Source organism: Vanessa tameamea, chromosome 10, assembly GCF_037043105.1.
Source record: "Vanessa tameamea isolate UH-Manoa-2023 chromosome 10, ilVanTame1 primary haplotype, whole genome shotgun sequence".
NCBI lineage: Eukaryota > Metazoa > Arthropoda > Insecta > Lepidoptera > Nymphalidae > Vanessa > Vanessa tameamea.
Window position 1 is genome coordinate 8882438 of NC_087318.1, and position 15480 is coordinate 8897917.

The window sequence follows — 15480 nt, forward strand, 5'->3', positions numbered from 1 at the left end:
AATCTGAGGATTGTTTAAAAATGCTTAAGTTTGTGTGTGTGTGTATGTCTGTCACTCATCCATCGACTGGAAGATTTTTTATAAAGTAGGAATAAAGTAGGACTAAGGGTACATAGATATTTTTTTGATTATTTGCAATAAAATAATAATATTTATTTACACTGAACAAAGTGCATTGCTAATTGTTACGAATAAATTGTACGTGTTATTACAAATGTTAGAATGAAAATAATAAAACCGAAAAGTAAAAGATGCGAAACCTTATTAAGCAATTTTGGACAGTAATAATGGGCATGAGATGACATCAAAGAACAAAACGAGTGAGCCTTTCAGTAGTCGCATATAATGATCTTAGATCTTACCTTGGCAACACTAACATTATATGCTTTCGAAGAATGGGTTGATACTATCGACCAATTGTAGTACAGCGCGCGCTCATTGGTCAAATTAGCGTTACACATTTCCGTCCCTATTCACGGTATCACTCCGACAGATAACTAATAAACTTAGATAAGAGAAATAGATGTCATTTCAAATGTTTTTTTGTGTTTCAAAATTAGTTATAGAGAAGTGGTGTCAGTGCTTATAAAAACGAAAGTTAATAAACTCAATAATAATAACACATATCGTCATGATAAAATTTATACAATTATGAAACAAAATCTGTTTACTTAATCTATTTTCTGAATCGAACGAACGTTTCGTCTCTTATTCCAATACAAAATATTTTTAATTTTATTTATATATATGCCCTAATGCTAATAATTCTTATGTAAATAAAATTATTTACTTATTTTTATAAAATATGATATGTTTGGCTGAGATGATTTTCAGAAAGCGCTTTATTGTAAAATAATTTAAACCTACGATCAGGATAATATTGACGTATAATTTTATTCTAAAATATTCGGTTACCAAATCACCGATTACCAAGTTTTCTCGCAAAAAGTAATTTTAGATTTTTCTGTTTTGTGTACATAATTTAACATAATAATAAAAATGTTGTTATTGTATGTATTATTGATTCTATTATCTATCTATGCATAACAACCCCTTCATTTTGCACATTTTTATAACAAGACCTTGACAAACTGTAATCATTTTAGACTTTGAGATTTTTTTTAGCATCATCATTATCATTTTCGCGTATAGTCCAGACATTATAGATATTTGGAAAAGCAAAAAAACAGAAGGTTGATTTTTGGATATTTTGAGGATATATATTTATGAAACGTAAATGAAGCAACAAAAAAGTATTTTATTATAATTCTCATATCACGACGCACAGTCGAGTTATCACAAAAAAAACGAAATTCAACCTCTTTTTCAAGATGGCGGCGAACGCATATTGGAAATATCTAGGTCTAGGTCTATTTCAACATATCCAAAAATCAGCCTTCTCGGTTCATTTGCATTTCTCGTCCTGTTTTTTGTATATAATTACTGGACTAGTACACAAAAAGCTGTTGTTTGAAATAAAACGTTAAAGAAAGTGTTACTAAATATTATATATACAAAAAAATAACTTAATTCCATAAGCTGATATATGATAAATTAACAATTTTCATATAGCAGAATGCAAAATATCTGAAAACGCAATTGTTAATAAAATTATAAATAATGTAAGTTTAGATAACAGAGGTTAATATGTATAGAGTCATAATTAAAATTCATATGAGGTCATGTAGACCAATTACGGGGTAAGAGCTTATTGTTTTGAGATAATTAGGGTTCATAAAGTATAGAAGTTGAACATGATATTGCTAGTATCCTAATTTTAAATTAAAATTTAACGAGCTGGCAACATTAGACATTTATAAAAATGATAGTAAAAATCTTTAGAAAAGAATACACACGTATAATAGTGTTAAAATTGTAATCGGCATTAGGAATAAAATATTACGTTCGTATGAGAATATGTGGGATGAATTTAATGTCTTCAGTAACATGGCTGAAAAAAAATCACATTACATTACTGACGGATTCATTACAACAAATCCGAAACTATAGGTCCGATTGACATGAAATTTAGTACAGATACTCGTCTACGTTCCGAGACGCTAACTATAAAAAAGGATTTTTGGAACTTTAAGGGTTGAAAGTGGAAAGTTGGGGCGAACATAATATATAAAAATGTTTATCACACTTTTTTTCGAAGTTACACATTCAAATAATAATAATATGTTCATTGAAACGAGAGTTTTAGTAACATATTTAAAAAACTATATTGATTGATCTTACTAATGATTTTTGTTTTCAGATGTGAAATGAAGTAAGCTGTTGTGTAAATGAAGACCTTTTCAAAATATAAAATAAAAGGGATCCAGGTAATAACCTTAAAAATAAATTTACCACCGTTCGTTACTTTGCCATCGCCTGCAATCAGTGAACCGAGCTAACAGAAGTCAGAGCAGACTGGAGTGGGCCGCGCCATCAAGCTTCAAGGCTTCAGGACCGGAAAGACCGCCGAAACCGCAGAACATGTATTCAGTCCTCGTTCTGTTGATTTTCAAGCCATCATTCTTCATATGTTGCCAATCCTCCAATCTGCTCTGGATCTTATGTTCATCTTCACCAACTAGTACAATGTTGTCGGCAAACAGCATTCACCAGCGTGCCTCTTTCTGTATGTCCGCCGTTAGGGAATCCATACTCACCAGGAAGAGGTAAGGACTTAGAGCCAACCCTTGGTGTAAGTCTACAGCCACACTGAACTGGTTGGTATTGCCGGCAGACGATCGAGTGTAGGTACAGGATCCCCTATACATAACACGGACTAACTCCCACCATAACACTTCACGAGGGACCCTTTCTCGAGATCAATGAACACCATGTGCAGGTTCTTGTGAGCACATATGTACTTTCGCACAATTGGCGGAGTGCAAAGATAGCATCCATTGTCCCTCGACCTGCCATAAACCCAAACTGATCCAGTACATCCCCTTTATTTTTAAAGATTGGCACTAGCAAACTACTGCATTATTCTTGTGGGATGGTTTCTTCATGCAACAACTTATTGAAGAATAAAGTCAACTACATACATCCGTCACTCTTTAACACCTTCCATACTTCAACTAGTATATTATCTGGACCTAAAGCCTTCCCATTTTTCATGTTTTTGACCCTTATTTATTTGTGCCTCTTGGTGAATACCATTCCAGTCATTCTCTTCATTCGTAAGCTTTTCATTATTTTTTATTAATTTTTATTAATTTTCATTAATTATTATTATTACTTATTTCCTCATCTTTGCATAAAACCTTACTAACCTCATATTACTCAATACAAGATTACATTAAAGATAAAAAAGCGTGGACTAAGTATTTATTGATTTGTAGGCAGAATAATTAAATTACTACTTTAGTGACATACTCTGTAATCAAAATGGTGGAAAAGAGTAACTACTGCTGAGGCAATAATGGTTGAGAGTTGATGTGAGAAAATAACGGACAAAGAAGAAAAAATGTAAAAAACAATATAGCATTAACAGTTGCATCGCAATAAATTCAAAGATCTAAATAAATTCGACTAAAAACAAGTAATGGAGAGCGCCTAGCGAAGCTAAATAGCATGTGACATTTATAAAAGAGTACGGAATATGTTTGAAATGCTTCAACGATGATGACCAGAGTTGCGTGGAGGAAGTAAGAAAGATTGTTTTAAGTACGACTTGAGGATTCGTCGGACAAAGAAACTTGATAAGTCGAAGTCACTCATCAGATTGATCTGTTTGTTCAGTCTTTTAATAACTGGGTTCTACTCCCGTCATTGATATTGGTTCACTCACATTGAGAGATGCATAAATTATAGATGAGTTTTGAAAAAAAGACAGTATCTGACAAAAGCCAGACGTCTGATATGAAGCGTGACTGTCATATTCGTATCTGTTGAAAAAGTAATAACTCCTTTTTTCTTGCATTTGTGCCAAAAAAACATAAGACATCATAGATCGTTATGGAAGAGACTTCAAAAACATTAAACGTCATGGTTTTGGAAGTCCGTGGAATTATTAATATTACATATTAGATATATATTAATAATTTATAAAGTATATTAGGAAATTTAAGATTTTTACAAGTTGATAATGTAGACCAAAAGTTTCTAATAAGTAAAAACGAAGTTAGCCTTTAAATGATCTATTTAATACAGAGATAAGTTAACTGTCTTGACGGATATATCTTATACGGTATCGTTATAAGGTTTTTCAAACATATTTCACAATTTTACGTCGGGACGGTTAGCTTGTGCTGATGGTTAGCCGTTCAAGATATAATTGTTTATATGTATTATATTTTAGAAATAAGCTTATAGTCATAAATAAAAAGCCGTTAGCGATTTTTACTAGCAGATAACGTTTTAAATATTTAACTTATTTATTTTTATACATCTGTAGTATCTATGATTCTATCTAAGATAAACAATCTACATTTTAAATATATTTACTACAATATTTTAACTTGGGAATAGTATTAATTGAACGCCACTAAGCTCGCCCCAACCAAAGTCACTTTGATACTCGTATACAGATTGAATCTCATTCAATGTCTACTTTATCCAAAGGCACAGTAAATGAAATCACTCGCTTTTAAATGGAATGAATGTTAAACTTCGTGGGAATGATAATAGTTAAAATATTTAATATAATAAACATAATTATTTCAAACATTTAAAATTTGTTAATATTTTTAAAATAGTGTGTTACGTTCACTGTTAAGTTTGAATTTTTAGGGACAACACAACGAAATAGAATAGAATAGGATTTTTATTTGTAATCACGTCACAAAACAGAGGAGACAAAAACTGAAATATTAAAATAACCGTAAAAAAGCCAGCAACTTTCTCCAGACATACGTTTAAAATTTACTTAATAAAAAAAAATAAAAAACATCGTTTAAAGAAACAGAACATAGTTAACGTATGTGTACTGGTGTATGTAGATACATATGTATGGAGGTGTACCATACAGAAATTTAAGCAACAAATACACGAACGTGCTTTGTTGAATAAAAAAATAGAACAGAAAAAAACTTCTATACTTAAGTACAGAAGAATATTTATTCATCTGTATTATTAGCTACTCTTAGGCATCTCATCTCTAAGATAAATCCAGTTTCGAGTATACAATATGAATCGCTGAAATTACATATACAAGTCGTATAGTTTACGTTTAGTTTCATGTTAATTATTCTTTTCATAGTTAAATATTAATTAGAAATATGTGAAAGATAGAATTGAGAGAATAATTGTCTATTAAAAAGACGTGTTTATTCACAACTGCTTTGTTTGTTTATAGTAAAAAACATTTTCTAATTATAATATATAATATATCTAGTAAAAACGTAATCGTATTCTGATGTCTACTCAATAATAAATTATTCTTAGTAACGTCTTTCTTATCATAGACGTTGAAATACATCTTTCAAATAACTCTAAATCCAGAATGGCCCTTTATCCCTTGTCTTTGATAGAAAGCCTTTTCGATTGATGACTCGTATTTGCACGGAATTCGCGCTTTACAAATGGCATTCAAGTTTGGTATCAATGGTATTCTATATTTGAAAATTACAAGATTAATATTTTATTTAACTTATCGTCTTTCATACTTTTTATCATCATCTATATAATAGCAATGTAAGGGAAAAAGTAACCTCAAGGAAAAAATAATGCATAATTGCGGTCGGGTGCTCTCAGTTGGCAAATCGTCTTTTCTGAAACACGATATTATATTATTTTTAAAAGGTATCAGGTAGTTTTTCGAATTTCCATACTCAACAGCGTAACCTACTTTATTTTTCTAATTAATATATTACTGCAAAGCTTTATATTATAAAATCATATAAGTATGAAGCAAGTGAACCTATCCAATCTTTATTTTAATTATTAGGTACACAATTAAATAATTATTATCTAAGTTTAGACATTACTTAAGAGTACAAAATGCGGATAAAAAATAAAACAGTACAAATATATTTTAAAAATAAGTGATACTCTTAACTATTTATAATTTTAGTTCTTAGTTACCTTCTAAAGTTATTAATTTAGTCAGCGTGAACGTTAAGAAATGAACACACCTCGTTCAGGAGTTCAAGAGTTTACACAGTCTTGAGATCGGGGAATTAACACTTCGAACAGTTCTAGTCAAAGGTGTTATCGAAGATCATGGAAATCTAGCAGGAAATCAAAGTTGGATTTGTAGACAGGCTTTTATGATTTTGATATTATATAAAATAGAACTATATATTATTAAAAAATAGATCTAACAGTTCGCTACATTTGTTCAAACTTTTCATATTGTATCATGTTTTAGGCGGTATGTGTAGGTGTTTTTTTTAAATATTGCCCTTGCGAAAAGTTACTGCTATAAAAATCTTTAGTTCAATTCTTTGACATTTAAGGCATAGTGAGATCATCAGATTGTCGACGGATAATCTAATCATCCAGGACCATACTGTTGTACAGAAGCTGCTTAATTTTAACATTTTTGAACACTTTGCTATTTCTCAACACAAAGCCCAACAATAATCTTGGAATCTTGTGTGCTTCTCTTATCTGTTTGGTATATATAAGTTAGTTTTATATCAGAAGTCACTTCTAATTCCCTATTAACCAATATATTTTCATTATCAGAAATAATCAAACTAGATGTGATGTGATTATTTCTGATAGATTGTACTTTTTGGGCGTATTTTAAATAAGCATTTTTTTTTTTAAATTCAGATACGTTTGAGATCGTTCTGTAAAAGAACACTCAGAGGATGTTTCAATAATTATTTCAAATTTTAAGTAACTAGCATAAATAATAATTAAATGAATAAAATACGAAATATCTTAAATGAAAACATTAAACAACATAGGCTCGAACTGTGATCCCCGAAGCACTCCCTGATCCGACAAGTATATAAAATGGCTAATGAAAAAGTGAGCCAAATATGCAACATATATATTTTGCAACTGCATTGGTGCTGCCTATTGGAAAAAGATCCGTGATCGCTAAATAACAGGATCCTAAGTATATGATTAATAGTAACTGTTCAAATAGAAACTGTAAAATAGCATTTCAATTTAAGTCGCATTAAAAGTTTGCGTGAGCAGAGTTCGTAGTACAATGGCGTCGTTGGAAAAATTCTAATTACTTTAGCGAGTTGGCTTGAAATTTACAAAAGTTACGCTTAGAGCCTTACGGCCTTATAAAAGTCTTTAATTTAAATCTAAAATTTTAATTTATGTGTATAAATTATTAATTTTTTTAAATTATATATTTGCCCGCGCACACTTCTCACAACATTTTCACCTTAGCATACTAAAGTACAAAGTAACTTATTCTTAATTTTCTCTTAAATTGTGCCCTGCTTTTTGAGCTTTAATAATATTATGATTAAGGTCAAGCCTCTACTAAATAAAACACTTTTCATTCAATTAATTTTTTTAAGAATCAAGCATCACCATGAATTAAGCGTTACCACGTAAATTTTTAACTAAGTGTAAGGATTAAATTACAAATTTCTATAAATGAAGTAAGAATGAATTCGGATTATTTTCAGTAATTGCTTATTTATTTTTCCTCCTTCTTACATAGGACATCTTGACCGATTTCGGACATGGCAGACATTTTCAACAAGAATAGATAACTGTGCAGGAGATATTATAGTGCTCAAGTGCATTACTTCTGAGAAGGTACTTGCATAATGTCCGATAGGACACTAATTCTGGCACGACTGGAAAATGTTCAGACTGAGAACCAACGGTTTTACGCGCTTTTCGTGGCACGGTAGTGTATACACTGCAAATTTCCAGACTCAAACTGGGAATTTTTTGACAGCCTTTCCTTTTATTGAACAACCCGAGTTTCGAACCCAATAGTTCAGGGTCGGGTACTTTATGTGATATAATATTAGTGGCAAGTCTAGTGTATGTCGTGGATTTTTTTATTAGTAAGATGTATAACATAAATCAAAATTACTTATACGCACCAATTCAACTTTACGATGACGAAAGCTAGAATTGATTACTTCATTTTTATAATGCCAGGTTATTTTTTTGCGTTTGAAATGTTTCGCAATCCCTACTATCTGGAATAAGTATAGATTTATTCCGATAAATAATGAACTGAAGTTAACTTCAGTAAACGCCTCTGGCTTACGAGGAGTTGGCAATTTGGTACAGCTGCCTCCTCGCTTCGTCCAATAAACGTGCGTATAGATTGCCTCTCTACAATTTCTTATAATGTGTAATCAATTTTTTTTTACAGAAAAATTATTACTTATGACTATTTTCTTTCGAACTATTATTGAATTATTAGTCTCAAGAATATATTTTTTATTTAATGTTACGCATTATTATTTTTTTTAATGTTCATTATTAAGCACATTAACTATAAACACGTTAACATATTTCTATATAATAAAATATGGATAATGCCAATATTGAGCTCTTCTAATCGTATTAAAATACTTAGTATAACTAAGAACATGTGCCAAAAAAATATTATATATATTTTTAAAACAAAGTTGCTAAGAAAGAAAATATTGCATATACATTTTAAATTAAGATTCTGATAATAAGACATTTAAAAATAATATTTATTTTAAAAAGAAACTAATACAAAATAAATAAATATTTTTTTGCAGTCATAAATATTTGAGATTCGAGTTTTATTTTATTAATCGCAACAAAGATACTGTAAAATCATAACAATAACTATGAGACTTATCTTCATTCAGGTAAGCAGTAATAACGGAGGTTTATACAGCAGAATTTTGAGATAGGACATGATGGGCTTAAGTGAGCTGTGGCACTTAAAAATGTTCTCCCTTAAAACCTTTTTAAAGCCAAAAGTATTCATACTTTGAACAATGCCACATTTTATTCATTACCTTATAATAAATAAATAACTAGGCTAACCGGTTATCCTCTCGTCAAGCAGCAATTTCATTTTATTGATGTGTTCCGGTTTAGATGATGAGTAAGACAATGTAATTAGAGTCACAAGGGAGTTACGATCTGACATCACGCGATTTGTGACGCATTGAATATTTATGTGATTTGCATTTCTTACAATGTTAGTCTCTGTGTGCGAGGACAAACACTTGGCTCACTTGACTCGTACTATCGAAAGGAAAATTTGCTCCTTCGCCTTAAACCAAACTTGCTATTTCTTTTAAACAAACAAAACTATATACTTTCGTTATCATTTATCATATTCATACATGTATTTACTATTAGAAGAAGTATCTTATTGATTATGAAAATTAATTTCTAGTAGTCTGGCTCTAAGTGCTTTATGACATTTACTTAAGTCATCATAGTTATATATAAATGTCCAAACGGATACAATTGTGAGCACTTCGACACGAGTTCCACTTCCACTTGTAGTTTCGTAGCGCTCTCAAGACTTGGTCTGCAAAATCATTATTGTGCACACAAAATAGGCCAAATCTTCAAAATTTTAATAGGCGCCAACGAGTTTAAATGCTAATTATTTACGTAATACCTCAAGATATTATAACCCTGAAAAAAATAATTATTAATAATTATATAAAATGTAAGTAAATTCTTATGTAAATTTAAACATAACAGAATCCAATTATTAAGTATTCTTTTTCTTATATAGTAGATACCTGTTTGGTTATTTATGCTAAGATTTTTTGTACCGTTATTCTTTATTCAAAAAAAGGTTTCATGTTTTCGGAAAGCGAACTTTTCCTGTCTGAAGTTTTTGGAAAATAAATTGAAAATTCAATTTGTGTTAAAATAAGTTTAACAATTATATTATTGTATTATCGAAAAATATTATAACCTCAAAATATAGAGCCTTAAGGGCTACTAAAGTAGTGTTGCAGTAAGCGATGTCTCATTAGAAAATAAGTTATAACGGTAGTTGCTGCGTTTTAAATATATTGCTGGACGCCTCATTTTTTCTAGCATCCGTTTTACATTTTCACTCATTAGGATACGTGTATTTTGCTCGTTAAAACAGGTACAGCGTGGTCCTATACGTGTACTACATTCATTATATAACAACTCATTGTATAGTAAATTTAAAAAAAAAATAGCTACACCATTTTTAAAAAAATATTAGCATATTCGAAATGAACTAAAACGAATTTTTATTATGCTTAAGCGAGTTATGTCGCGTATTTTTTCGAGAAGGATTATATTGAAGAATGCACTTTTTGACCAACACTAAAGTAATTTATCATCAATTTGAACTGCGTTTTGCAGTTTTTAAAGAATTGGAAATGATATGTATATACATTTGTAATTTTTTAACAAATATTGTCATACAAATTTAACCCCCTTAATAATAATATATACATATATATTTCAGACACCAAAAGTCCATAAAAAAGATACAACGAAAAAAGCTAAAAAACCTAAGAGCTGATTTTTGATAATGTTTACCTGCGTTCCTTGGAATTGTTTTGTGCAAAATTTCATAATGTACCCTAGCTTTAGGTCTAACATTATGAAGTTTAGGCTGAGCCTTGTGTATCGTTTTAAAATATTATTTAGTAGATCGCTTCTACATCTATTAAGCGCAATAAAGCTTTTGTCCCGTTTTTTTTAATGCAGTATTACGTATTTGGTCATACATTCAGTATCGTGACTGTCTTTGCTATTATATTTACGATAGTGTTAGCAACCGTTACACATCGGTACATGAATTATCATAAATGCATTTTTGATTAATCATTTTCGATAAGCGTTTCAATTACTTTACTTTAGTAAATGCAACACTACGTTGATATTATGTTTTTATTGTACACTAGCTGTCTATCTCCGCTTCGCACGGATAAAATAAGATAGATACATATATAGAATTTTTTAAAAGACAAACATAGATAAAAACTTGCTTTTTCCCTTCTCGGGCGTACACTGAACTCATCAAGGTTTCGCTACAATCGGATGAATGATTTACCGTGGTGGTTGGTGGTTGGACTACAAGTATACAAACGATATTTTTTATTAATTAAGAATTTGTTTCGCCGACGTTTTCAGCCGTGTGTTAAGGTGTTCTTTGGTTTCAGATATAACCTACTTGTTCTTTGGGGTTCAGGCTCGCTTCATACCAAATTGAAACTAATTCGGTTCAATGGTTTAGACAGACAGACAGACAGACAGAGAGACGGACAGACTAAGTTGCTTTAGCATTTATAACACTAGTTAGTATAGATATAAATAAATATCACAATTTTCAGTGCGTTGGTAATGATAAAATCATTTTGATTGAAGTTTGGAATCGGTGTCAATTATTGTTTTGAAAACAATTTTATTTTATGATTTAGCACGATGTAAAGTCGTTTTATTGAAGAAAATATAAATGTACGAGTCAGAACAAGCGTGGGATTTTAATAAATCGGATATCGTATTATATCCAATTACGAAACAGTAATGATTGTCAGTATAATATTGTTTTGTTAAAATACTTCGCTCTCGGAATTATTGAATGAAAAATTGTTTTTTAAACAAATTATAAAATCCGTTTATATAACAGTATTACTAGAATCCACTTACACATCCATTCGCTACAGTTTGTGTTCGTTCTGTTGAATGGAACTAGCTGTCCGTCCCGTCTTTGTACAGGGAAAATTTATACAAAGTTATTCCTCTTGAAGTTTAAATTTAGAAAAAACATAATTTTGTCTGTCATTTAAACCTATATAATTTCGGAGATATCGTGATGGGTCAGTGGTATTTCGCTTATAAATATATAAATAAATAGATGTCGTCCGCGGTTTCTCTCGTGTTTAAAATGCTAGTCGTCAGGTGTTAGGTATAAAATTATAGCCAGCCTTGGGGTTCAAGCTTGCTACATATTAAGTTCTATCAAATTCAGACAGACAGATTTACTTTCGGAATTATAAAATTGGTATACTAAAATACTTATTCTGTATAAAAAAAGATACGTTTAAAATTTTATAGTATAGTTTAGCTGGCTAACACATGTTCAGTGAATAGCAGTTTTTGCGTGAAAATAAAAAATACTTTTAAATATATATGTATGTATTAGTTCTATCCTTTTGTATGGACAGAGAATAAATGCTAATGTGTTTTGTTAATAAACAAATCTAACTAATAGTTACCGTTTGTTTGTTCATTTAACGCTGATTGTTTAAAGAACGAATAGTTTTCCAATTAGTCATGGAAATCCTTATTGCTTATTGCTACACAGATAAACGCTTACCGTAAACATAAAACTTGAAATATATACATTAAAACCGCTACAGTATTCGTTGAGGGCAGGTGTTTACGTGTGCTGTGTTTTATAATCATTATCCGGATATATACGGCTGTAGGTACTTTTAGTCCGTTTCATCTTGCGCCCGAGAGGGTCAGTGTAATTTATTACCTATTGTGCGGATATTTCATTTATCACGGTGAATTCAATTTACAGAACAATTAATCATTCCACAATACCTACTTGTCGACAGCGGGCTGGTGCCGGTACAGGAGATTAGTACCATTAAAAATTTCATCTAGCTGGGAATTTCAAATGATAATACATAAATGTGTCTTCGTGAGTATTGCTATTTATTAAGCTAAATTGACTCATTGTAATAGTAGGGATCCGACACTTTCGATCCTCGGAAATTAATTGACGCTGTGGGCAATAGGCATATCGTACATAACGTCAGTGAAGTATGAGACTGAAAAAAAAAGCGAGCGTTCTGTGATTGCCTACATACTTATGACGTCATTACAATAATATAATACATTATAATGCATATATATTTTGTAAATGTTTATGTGTAACAGACCAAGTTCTAACTTCTATCTATCCCGACCGTCTTCGACCACAGCGACTGGGATCTGACTATCAAGAATTTCTGTTCTGTATTCTCAAGTGACTGACATAGTCAATTTTTGCAGTGCATGTACGACCATATTCGATGCAGCTGCAGCACCCCTCCGACATATTTATAATGAATGACAACAGTTGGTCGGGCCTTGAGCTTGGCATCGAACTTTTCTTTCCGTCTACTCTCAAAAGCAAACACCTTAGTGCTCATGTTATGCCTCCAAAGTTGCCGGTCGGCTGCCAATGACTCCCATTGTGACGATTCCAATTCACAACTCCTCATGTGACGATTTAGCACATCTTTGTACCGTAGAAATTGAACGCCTTTTTTGCGCTTGCCATTCTGCAATACAGATCAAGTACAATCCAATACATAAACGTCATTTTATTTTGTTAATAATTCACATTACAATTGAACTTTTTAAGTAACGATTATCTTGTAAGAAACTGTCCTGTAATGTGTTTTGTAATTATTATTTCATAAGAACACTTCTATATAAGCTTACTGAAAAGAATATATAATTAAATAATACACTTCTTCGAGTATGACGAGCATGTTTCTACGTCCGTCCTTTTATCGAGTATAAATTAAAATAATTTGTGCAAAATATTAATATTTATCTTATATATTATATTTTGTCTAGTTTTATATTCAAAATATATATTACTTAAAAAAGAAAACTCGTTAACATAATATGGAGTGGATGAAAAAGGCGATGTACGTAACATTCAATTTAATTTTACTGGACTTGATTTACATATATATTAATTTGTTTTGTCTTTCAAATATGGTCCGACAAATATTACTTTATATTTTGCTTACCGAGTGTATACCTCAGTACCATCCACATACTTGCTTTGTTGTGTTAGGATTATGTGGTCGAAATCGAGTAAACAGAATTTAACTGTCAAGGGTGTCTCAACGCCGCAATGAAATTTAATAAAGAATAAATTTTTTAAACTGCTCCAATTTTCGATGTGCTACCAACTTTCGGCCTAAGATGCTATATGTCCCTTGTGCATTACACAGGTTTGGTCACCTTTCAAAGAAGAATCTAGAAATTCTGTATTTCTGTAATTTATTTTTTACCAAATAAATTCAGAAATTGATAAAATATGACTAAAAGATATATTTCAAATTTATTTTGATGACATATCATATATATTAACAGAAACATTTTTTTTAGTTTGTAATAAAATCATATTAAAAACTTGTGCACAGAAGTTATATGTAACTACTATATATAACTTCTGTGCACAAGTATGTGTGTAAGTTTTACGTGTTCATATTTAAAACTATAGTGTTAAATATGAACACGTAAAAGCACCGAACGAGAGGGAAAGATTAATGTGATAGACTTGCATAATATTTTTGTTTAACGGTTGGAAATACTTTTTTACGGAATCTCAATCGACTCATTACTTTTTTCAAGGTTTCCTTTCCGGGCGCTATTAAACAAGTTACACGAGGTTTTAAGAAGTTTTCTCCTATGCCAGCTAACGAAGAAAATATTTTTCACGCTATGAAATTTGTTGTTTGTATAAATATACCTCATTATAACTTTTAATAATAAAAAAAACTTGCTTTCTTAGCTCTGTGAACTAAACTTTTTAAGTGTAAAGTTATTTCAGTTTTTCTTTTTACTTATAAATATGAAATATTCATATTAGTTGAAGGAAATAGGATATAAATATGCAGGTAGAAATGTTTTTAATTTATTTTCGTACATATGTGGTATGGATATGAAATTAAGACGTGTTCGTTGCGTCGGTTTGTGGGTTGACTAATTAAGGTATTCAACAAGCCAGCTGAATACTAACGACAAGCTCAAAATATAAACTCACATACCGTAATAGGTTAATACCGAATATGCAACGTAATGAATTCTTGTAGAATATACCAGAATATTTCAAGCGCGACGGCGCTTACGTAAAGTAATACTTATATTATAAATGCAAGAGTTTGGATGAATTAATGTTTATTACTTAGTCACTTCAGAAAAGCTCTGAATGTTGAATCTGAATGAATTGTGAAACAGAGAGAGATTATAGTGTAGAATAGCACATAAGTTACTTTTTTTTAAAGTTCACAAGCTCAAGTCAAAACTGCGGTTGGAAACAATGATAAATATATGATTAAAATGTAAGGAAATGTTATTATAATTAAAATAATATAAAATAATCATAATTATTATTTTAAATAATGGAGACAACAACTGAAATAACACCATCAATTTGGGAATGCGTAGCAGAAACGAAAATAAGCAAGTAAGAATTCAGAAAATGGGACAAGGTCACTTGTAAAATATATAATTCGTTAAAAATATATTTACCTGACACATAATGGGCAGATGCAGTTGAGTTCAAGGGGGAGGCATTAGCAGCCAGTTTGAAGGTCTTAGACCGCGTTTGGCACTAATTCGGCCTAACATGGAGTGCTGCTCTTTGGGCTGGTGCTCCCCATTACCAGTTTCTTCTATTTGACCGTATTCAACGCAGAGCAGCACGAGTTGATGTTGGATCACTCTGCACCTTATACAGCATGTTCCGAAGAATCGTCCAAGCAACGCCTAGCTGTGCTTGGACGGGTCACAGCCTGGGTTTCTTTATTTCAATAACGATTTCTTGTTTGAACTTTTTTTCTTGAAACCTTGTATATAATTATGCTAATTGTTTATTTA